This window comes from Danio rerio, chromosome 1, assembly GCF_049306965.1.
Source record: "Danio rerio strain Tuebingen ecotype United States chromosome 1, GRCz12tu, whole genome shotgun sequence".
NCBI classification, from domain to species: domain Eukaryota; kingdom Metazoa; phylum Chordata; class Actinopteri; order Cypriniformes; family Danionidae; genus Danio; species Danio rerio.
In genome coordinates this window covers 2,265,269-2,274,769 of record NC_133176.1, presented here as the reverse complement: position 1 = coordinate 2,274,769, position 9,501 = coordinate 2,265,269, and the positions used below count along the sequence as shown (strand labels likewise).

General features: G+C 34.8%; 1 protein-coding gene across 1 annotated transcript in view; it reads left to right on the top strand.

Moving 5' to 3' along the window:
- The first annotated feature begins 6,946 nt into the window (after positions 1 to 6,946).
- runx1 (RUNX family transcription factor 1) overlaps positions 6,947 to 9,501 on the top strand; it is a 224,006-nt gene continuing 221,451 nt past the window's right edge. Inside the window, exons 1-2 of the mRNA XM_073948887.1 lie at positions 6,947 to 7,077; positions 9,378 to 9,480. The gene's annotated coding sequence lies outside the window, so the exon portion shown is untranslated. The remainder of the gene's footprint in view (positions 7,078 to 9,377; positions 9,481 to 9,501) is intronic.

The window sequence follows — 9,501 nt, the reverse complement described above, 5'->3', positions numbered from 1 at the left end:
GCAGAGTGTTGGGGTTGAGGGCGGCGTGACCGTCTTTTGCCTAGGGCGACAGTTCAGCTTGCTCCGGCCCTGGGGAAGAGGTGATTGGGTCAATCAGTGCTTCTGAAAACACTATTGGTTGGGTTTAGGGAAGAGATGATTGGGTCTGTGCTTTTAAAAATCCCAAATGTGCAAATCTGTGCTTTTGAAAATGCCAACTGACCCAGCTGGGACTGGAACCAACGTGCTTCCCTTGAGTTAAACAGCACTTAGGAAATATTTGAATAAAGTATATACTTACAGACAAATGGTCCTGTAATTGGACTAAAAGTGAGATGAAGGCATTGAGACAAACTGCTCTCTCCTTTATAACTCAGACTGACAGCTTGATCTACAATATTACAGCCAGTATTGCACACCACTGTATAAATATCACAGAGACCACAATGTGACAGTGTTTCAAGCGGGATTGAAGCGTGACAGCTCAGAGGAAAGATGATGGGAGAGATCTGAAGACCACGATAAACGATAGCAGGAGAAATGAAAGAAAAGCCCAGGATGAGGAACACTGAAGACACTTTGCATCAGCTGAGAGTGTTTGGAAGCGTCCTGAAGGAAATTGAGGAGGACGCTGCGAGTGATTGGTTACTATTAGCAGACTCTAATGGGTGTGACATTGATAAGGACCGTAACCCGATCGCATGTTTTTTAGTGCTAACTTCTGCACTCCCGTCCAGCCATCAATCATTACTGCACGGCGAGCGAACTCCCTCGGCTCGCTAAATATTTAATCAGCTTTAAAAAAGATTACGGGCCAAAAAGGAGAGAAAATGATCACGACCTTTCCCTTTTCACTCTCTCTCTCTCTCTCTCTCTCTCTCTCTCTCAAAGTGGTTTGCTCTATTAATTTATGTATTTACACTAATATTATTTTTATAATATATTTGCAAAAATATATATAATTTGTGCTTTATTCATTATAATTGAGGGTTTTATATAACTAAAACCTCAAAACTAAAGACTATTCAAAATCACAATGAATTTAAAGAAGAAATTTAAATCACAATTGAATGGATGTTTTCGAAATATTTTTAAAACTTAAAATTAATCATTCATTCAACTTATCCAGCATATGTTTTAAGCTGCAGATGTCCTTCCAGCTGCAACCCAACACTGGGAATCACCCATAAACTCTCATTTACACGCATTCACTATGGACAATTTTGCTTACTCAATTCTTTTATGGCGCATGTGTTTGCACTGTGGGGGAAACCGGAGCACCTGGAGGAAACCCACACCAACTTGGGGAGAACATGCAAACTCCACACAGAAACGCCAACTGACCCAGCTGGGGCTCGAACCAGCGACCTTCTTGCTGTGAGGCGAAAGTGCTACCCACTGAGACATCGTGCCACCCGAGTTAAAATTATCTCAATATTAATAAATAGTCATAATTAAAACAATACCATTAATAATAAATATATATTTTAAATCATATTTAAATTTTTATTTATTATTTTTTTTGTTTATTAATATTTTTTATATATGTATTTATTTTACATTTATTTTTTGTTTAAATTCAAATCAATTCATGTTTATTTATTTAGCGCTTTTACAATGTAGATTGTGTCAAAGCAACTTAACATAGTTCAAAAGTCCAGACTTATTTCAGTTTTAGTTTAGGATAACAGTAATGAGGTGTCATTTATTATTTGTGAACTACATCAACATAATACTTGGAAAGCATTTAATAATCTCAGTTACTGCTAATTTGAATACTGACAAATGCAAAAAAAAAAATTATAATATATGCCACAAAACTAATATTCGATGTTTATTTAATATAATTGAGCTACCAGATTTATAAGGTTTTATATGGGTAACTAAAACTCCCAAACTATAAGAAACATTACAAAACTGCACAACAAATTTAAAGTAGATAAAGAAGAAGACTAAACTAAAATTAAATCAAAGTTTCTAAAATATTTGTAAAACTTTAAATAATATCAATATTCATAAATAGTTATAATTATAGTGGCAGCATGGTGGCGCAGTGGGTAACACGATCGCCTCACAGCAAGAAGTACGCTGGTTCGAGCCCCGACTGGGTCAGCTGCCACTTCTGTGTGGAGTTTGCATGTTCTCCCTGTGTTGACTTGGGTTTCCTTCGGGTGCTCCGTTTGCCAAGTCCAAAGGCATATGCTAAATTGGCTGTAATGTATGTGAGTGTGTGGGTGTTTCCCAGTGTTGGGTTGCGGCTGGAAGGGCATCCGCTGCGTAAAACATGTGCTGGATAAGTTGGCGGTTCATTTTGCTGTTTGCTGTAAAGAAAGAAAATGAATGAATAATAATTGTAGCAATATATATATATATATATATATATATATATATATATATATATATATATATATATATATATATATATATATATATATATATATATGTATGTATATATATATATATATATATATATATATATATATATATATATATATACATATACACACACACACACACACACAATACTACAAATAATACTTATAAAGCTTTTATTAATCTCAGTTAATGCTAATCATAACACTGAGAAAATCAATCAATAAATAAACAAATAAATAAATATAAAAATTATACTTCATATAATGGTGATACCAGATGTATCAGGGTTTTATAAATAAGTAACTAAAACATCATAAATAATTAAAAATAACAAGAAATAGACAACACATTCAAAGAAAAAAAACTAAAATTAAACCAAAGTTTTAAAAATATTTTTAACTTAAAATAATATCAATATTAATAAATAGTGATAATTATAGCAATGTTTTTAATAATAAATATATATTTAAAATTACCTTTCCTATTATTTTAGTTACATTTATTTTGCTATTTAGTTTATTAATATGGTTTCATTTTTATACATTTTATTTCACTTTTAATTAACGGTAACACTAAAAAGGTGTCATTTAATATTATTATCAAATTATTATTAATAAAAAAATTATTAATTTTTTTTCTTTTTTTTTGCTTTTTAAATGTTTCCCAAATGATGTTTAACAGAGCAAGGAAATTTCCACAGTGTATATGATAATATTTTTTCTTCTGGAGAAAGTCTTATTTGTTTTATTTTGGCTAAAATAAAGCTGCTGAAAAAAAGTTGAAAAAAAATCTGCTCTCCGTTAAACAGAAATTGGGGAAAATAATAAACAGGGGGCTAATAATTCGGAGTTTAATAATTCTGACTTCAACTGTATGCTATAAGTTACTTGCAACAAAAGTATTCAGTGTTAATTTAATATTATTGAGCTACCAGATTTATCAGGGTATTATAAATAGGTAAATAAAACTCCAAACTAAAAATTAACTAAAAAAACTAAAATGTTCTGATTCATATTTTTATTGTATTTTCCCCACCTTGCATGTATGCTTTTGTATTGCATTATGGGATCTTGGGATTGTGGGATTTATGCTAGTAAAAAAGTGACATTTATGAACATTTTTAATAGTTTGCGGTGTTACATTGTCTGGGTTGGTGTTGTATATCACACTACAAAAACCTTGTAATAAACTGTGTTGGAATTTAAAATCAATTCCATGCATGTCCAATACAAACTCAGGAGGCGGAGATCAATAAAAAAATATATTAGTAATTTATTAAATACAAATAAATAATACCATTTGGGCCCTGGGTCGCATAAATGTGTCATATTGGTTATACAATGCTATCCAAGAGATCACACTGCGAGTGTTCTCTTAAGACTAAAGACCATGTTTATATACACAGAAGAAGGAGAAGGCGGGTTGTCTCTGTCAGCTTTTGTGCACCCTCTCTAGTTCCTCTTTTCTGCACAGAAGAACTGGACCAGTTAAATGCACATGCTTAGAGACCTCCATAAGCTCCAATATGTTTTCATAAATGGTTACACAGGAAATCAGAGGCGAGAGACGCATGTTATTTTCATTGTTTCTGCTGCATATTTCTTGTCCACGATAGCTCTTTCTGCAAAATGCCTCATTAGTATGCAAAATACATCTCCTCAAAGGCCAGTTTCGGTTAGCATATAATTTGACAGAGCATGCAAAATATAGTATTAGAATATTAAAATATATATATATATAGTAAAGAACAACTGTAAGGTAAATGATTTAACATCTCTTTAGGCAAAGCACAACATACTAGAATCAAGGATAACTCTGAGAAATGAAAAAAAAGAATTATGTTTTCTACACTGACAATACATTTTCTGTTATTTTACAGACTTATTTATCTAAACATTACATTATTATTATTATTATTATTATTTAATATTATTATCATTATATTGCTTCAAACTACTAAAATGTCAATAATAGTAACTTTGGTTAAGTTGAAACTTTCAACATCAATTATTATCAACATCCCATAATGCAATCCACAACCATAAATAAACACATGTGAACCACAAAATACAGAAGCTGTTAATTAACATATCATTTTTACAGTACAGTACATCAATATATTTACTATAGTATTATTTTTTTCATGTGGGACAGCTGTCACCGGCCTTCCATCCCGGACCATTGACACATTCCCAAAGTCACCGGACACCTGAACCCGTGCTGCTTCCACCAGAGCCATAATTAAAGTATATGTTACTGCATACAGCACGGTATCCGGTGACCAGAGCCGAGACCTGATACCTGAGGCTCTGCTACAGCACCGGGCCCCCATTAGCAGGTATGAATTATACATTCAGTACCGTGGTACTTATAGCACAGAGAGAGGGAGGAAAGCAAGAAGAGAAAACAAGTGATCAAAGTGAGAGGACGAACAGAGAGAAACAGCGAGACAGGTGGACATTAACCTTGGCTCAAAGTGCATGATGTCATAATGATGTGCTTTAGTATCTCTGATGGCGCTGTTTACATTCTCCTGCGTGCTGTTCTGCCATTATGGTTTCCCACATCTTTTGGCAAATGAATTCATATTATATTATATTAATAGTCCTGTCATTCTTTATGGGTTTAAAAATGTGTGTGTTCACAAAGGGCAATAAAAAATGTACAATATTATTGCTTAATTATTGATTTGGGTGTATGGATCTTTAAGATGTAGAGATGGATGCACAGATAATAAAAGTTTAGATTAAGCTATATGTAATCCCGCCGGTCCTACACCACCCAACCCACTATGAGCTGGGATCGAACCTGCGACCTTCCGCATGGGAGTCAGTTGCTATAACAAGGAGGCTAAAGACCACACCCTTTAGTGTCTGTCGCTAGAGCACTTTTAAAGGTCAGAGGAGTGAGGTTTACCTGCACAGCACTTACTAGCTGGCCTCCGTTACACTCACCCCCCTAAACCTCACTCCCATCCTGGTCATGGCACCAATGTAACACTATCGGTCCTATGCCACCTAACCCGCTCCGAGCTGGTATTGAACCAGCGATCTTCCGCATGGGAGTCGGTTGCTCCACCAAGAAGGCTAAAGACCATGGCCTATAGCATTTGTCGCTAGAGCACCTTTAGAGGTCAGAGGAGCGAGGTGTACCTGTACAGCACTTACTAGCTGGCCTCCGTTACATATAGACCAGGGATTCCTAAACTTTTCAGCCTGCAACCCCCAAAATAACAATACCTGTAACTCACAACCTCCAATATTCTCTGAGGTGGTCATAAATATAGAAACCTTGCATGCCATGAGTGCTGTAAATGTGCCAGAAAGTTTAACCTGGTGCCATAAAATCAATCTGCTGCATCTAACGCTATTGCTGCATCTTTAATGTAATGTAATCACCCCAAGGGTTGCAAAAAAACAATAAACTACTGTTTTTATCTTCAGTATGGATAAAATATTGTGAGTCTAATCGTATTTATAAAATTAATTTGATTTTTGGATATCACCAAGCAACCCCACCCTCACCCCCCGTCATGTCCTGCTACCCCCTGGCCGGTCTCCCACTTTGGGAACCACAGCTATAGACCATCTCAATGTGGCGATGTCACTGACCCGAGAACATTTCCTGCTTGTCGCCAAACTATTTCATAACTGTAACAGGAGGCAATTAAATCATATTTTAATGTTAAAACGGCTGCCATAACATTATTTATCAATATGCAGACCTTTTTGGATTCTTGGAGGCTTTGGAAATTAAAAATGTAATACAGAAAATACATCAGGAGCATTGTTATTGCTTACATTCCTCAAAATGGTCTGTATAACAGTTTATTAAGTCCATTAAAACATATATGAAGTTATATAACATTATACAAATATCAACTGTATTTTATTTCAGTAACTGCAAGCATTATATATTAGTTTTGTCATTTTGCATTTTGTTAGCCTCACATTAACACTTTCACACATTTTATTCATTTTTTTTCCTGCTGAAAAAAACAGCATATGCTGGTAAGTTGTTTTGATGTTGGTATGCTGGTCTTGCTTGTTTCATTGCTGGTTTTGCTGGTCTCAATGCTAGTTTGGCTGGTTTTGCTGGTCTCAATGCTGGTTTTGCTGGTCTCAATGTTGGTCTTGCTGGTTTCAATAGAAATCAGGAGCAGAGCAGCACTGAGGCCAGAAAAACCAGCATTGAGACCAGCAAAACGAGCATTGAGACCAGCAAAACCAGCATTAAGACCAGCAAAATGAGCATTGAGACCAGCAAGACCAACATTGAGACAAGCATGACCAGCATACCAGCACCAAAACATACCTTACCAGCATATGCTGTTTTTTCAGCTGGGAATTGTGACTTTTTATGATTTATTATTACTTTTTAAGACTAGAAATCACAGCCTATGGGTATAAAATCTATAGATCCTAGTTTATTTTAGGCTATTATAATGTTGTATTTAGTGTAGACTTGTTATAGAGGATCAAACAATTACTACAAACATTGCAATTTAAAATGTATATACATTATACAGACATTTATACGCATGTAGTAATTATAATCTATTACAATTTTATTATTATGTGATTAAAGTAGTTCACGTTGTTTTTTAATTCAGTTATGGCGGCAACCGGAAGCTCGTCCTCAATATTTATCATAGTGGTATTTATCACAGCATCCGCAAACAGCTAGAAAATTTACTGTTAACAGCTCGACGATCGACACAGTGTAAGTAACGTTATTAGTATTATTTGTCACATTATTGTAGGTTTACAAATAACATTTACATAGTTTGTGTTTTAAAACTTAGAGGCTTTGATATGGCTATATTAAGCGTTAGCGGCGTGAGGCGACATGACTGCGTCTCAAGTTAGTCTAAAAAGAAATTAACCCTTCAAAGACGACAATTTCCATTTATAATTTCACATTCTGAGCAGAACCAAACGAGACATATAAGTACTTGTGCTTTTACACCATAAAAAAAATTATCCACCACGATTATTAGCGGATGATTAACGTATAACATCCTCAACGGTAAAAAAAATAAAATAAAATAACGTTTGCTGAAAAAACCTTTCGCACAGAAAATAGAAAAATATGAAGCTATTTTTTCTTTAAAAATAATCATAATAATTATCTAGGTAAGTAAGTTTAAAATGAACAAACGAAAACTATTTGTTATTTAAAAGTCTTAAACGTTCCCTCGTATGACAACCTCGTCTGAATGTATTCTCAACATTTAAAATGTTTTTTTTTTTTTTTAGTTAAAAACTTATACTAATGTTTTTAAAATGTATATGATGTGAACACGAACATTACATTAATTCATTAATTTTCCTTCGGCTTAGTCCCTTTATTCATCAGGGATCGCCACAGCGGAATGAACCGCCAACTTATCAAGCATATGTTTTACACAGCAGATGTCCTTCCAACTGCAACCCAGTACTGGGAAACGTCCATACACACTCATAGACTACAGCCAGTTTAGTTAATCAATTCCCCTATAGCGCATGTGTTAGCACTGTGGGGGAAACCGGAGCACCCGGAGAAAACCCACGCCAACACGAGGAGAACATGCCGACTGACCCAGCCGGGACTCGAACCTGTGACCTTCTTGCTGTGAGGCAAAAGTGCTAACCACTAAGCCTTCGAAAATAACTTTACATTAAAAAAACATTAAAGGATCATGCTACTAAAATGTAGAGAAAAAAACACTGAATAGTTAATAAAATAATGAACAGAAGTAAAAAAAAAGTACTACTTTCATATATGCCAGTATTTTTCATTCCTATTATGGTTGTCAATGGTTGCTGGCTTCCAACATTCTTCAGAATATCTTCTTTTGTGTTTAACAGAAGAAATACATTTGTACAAGTTTAGAACCACTATGTGTAAATGAGTACAACTTTTGGCTGAACTATCACTTTAAGTTTCATTACCCACTTGCATTATAAAAAGCCACATAGAATCCTCTTTGAATGGAAAAATGCATCCATTAAATGCATCAATGCAAACATCATCTTTGTCTCATTTTTGTCAGAAATACAGAAGGTTCTGGCTGCAGACCGGTGCACATGCAAGCTTGAACTCCATGATTTTAATGCATACACCTAACCCCACCACTCACAGGGACATCACGCTCTACATGCTCTGCAACTAGATACTGTAAATTGTAGATTTTTTATAATCTATAATGTTACAAAATAGTGTAGTTTAGTGTGTTCATTCTAGGTCACTGATGCTTATGGTTGTTGGATGTTGTAGCAGTAACATTGTTTATCCAATAGGTGGCGACAAACAACCATCAAAAATATGTCACTGAATAGTTCTTCAAAAAATATACACCTAGTAATGAAACAAAGTTTTATGAGTGAATTATTGAATCATTAATTGAAAATTTGACTAAAACACAAATATGTGTTGTACAACATTATAATGTTATATTTATACTTTTATTATCAGCAAGAGAAGCGAAGATCCTTTTTCAAAGTATTGAATATTTAACTTCTTTAAAATTTAGCTGTTTATTTCTTGATTTTTTAAATAAAATTACAGATTTTAAGTTGTATTTGTTAAAAGCTAAAGTTTCTTGCAGAACTGTTTTTGTAATAAATGTAAAGCAGATGATGACATTTGTTTCCTTCCTTTTTTGCTGATCTGAAATATGGTCCGATCTGCTATTTTGGTGAAAACTAATTTTTTTCCATGGTAAGGTTGACATTCGCATGCTTTCTTGGCTGTGTCTGTTTTTGTGCATGAAAAATGACTGAAAAAAAAAATTCTCCTCCATCTTGGGCTGCCGGGGTCAGTGTTTTGGTCAGTCAGGCTGCGTGTGTCAAACTCTGGGGTGGGTTTTGACAGTGACAGCCGATACGCTTCATCTGTGATTACAGGCCTTCTCCATCTCATGCATCTGCTGCAACTCCCACAATATTGATTCTCTAATAAAAGTCAACATGGAGCAGCAGAAAGATGCAGAATGAAATTACTGCCATCTCTTTCTTACCTTCTCTCTGTCTTTCTGCTAGTGTCCCGGCTCCTGAATTTCTCCGAGTTGGCACAGAGGATGGGGTCCGGCATTGACAGATGGGTCGGTCAGGGCAGAAGTGATGCATTTTGGGTGAGGAAAGGGTGAATGAATGGCAGCACACT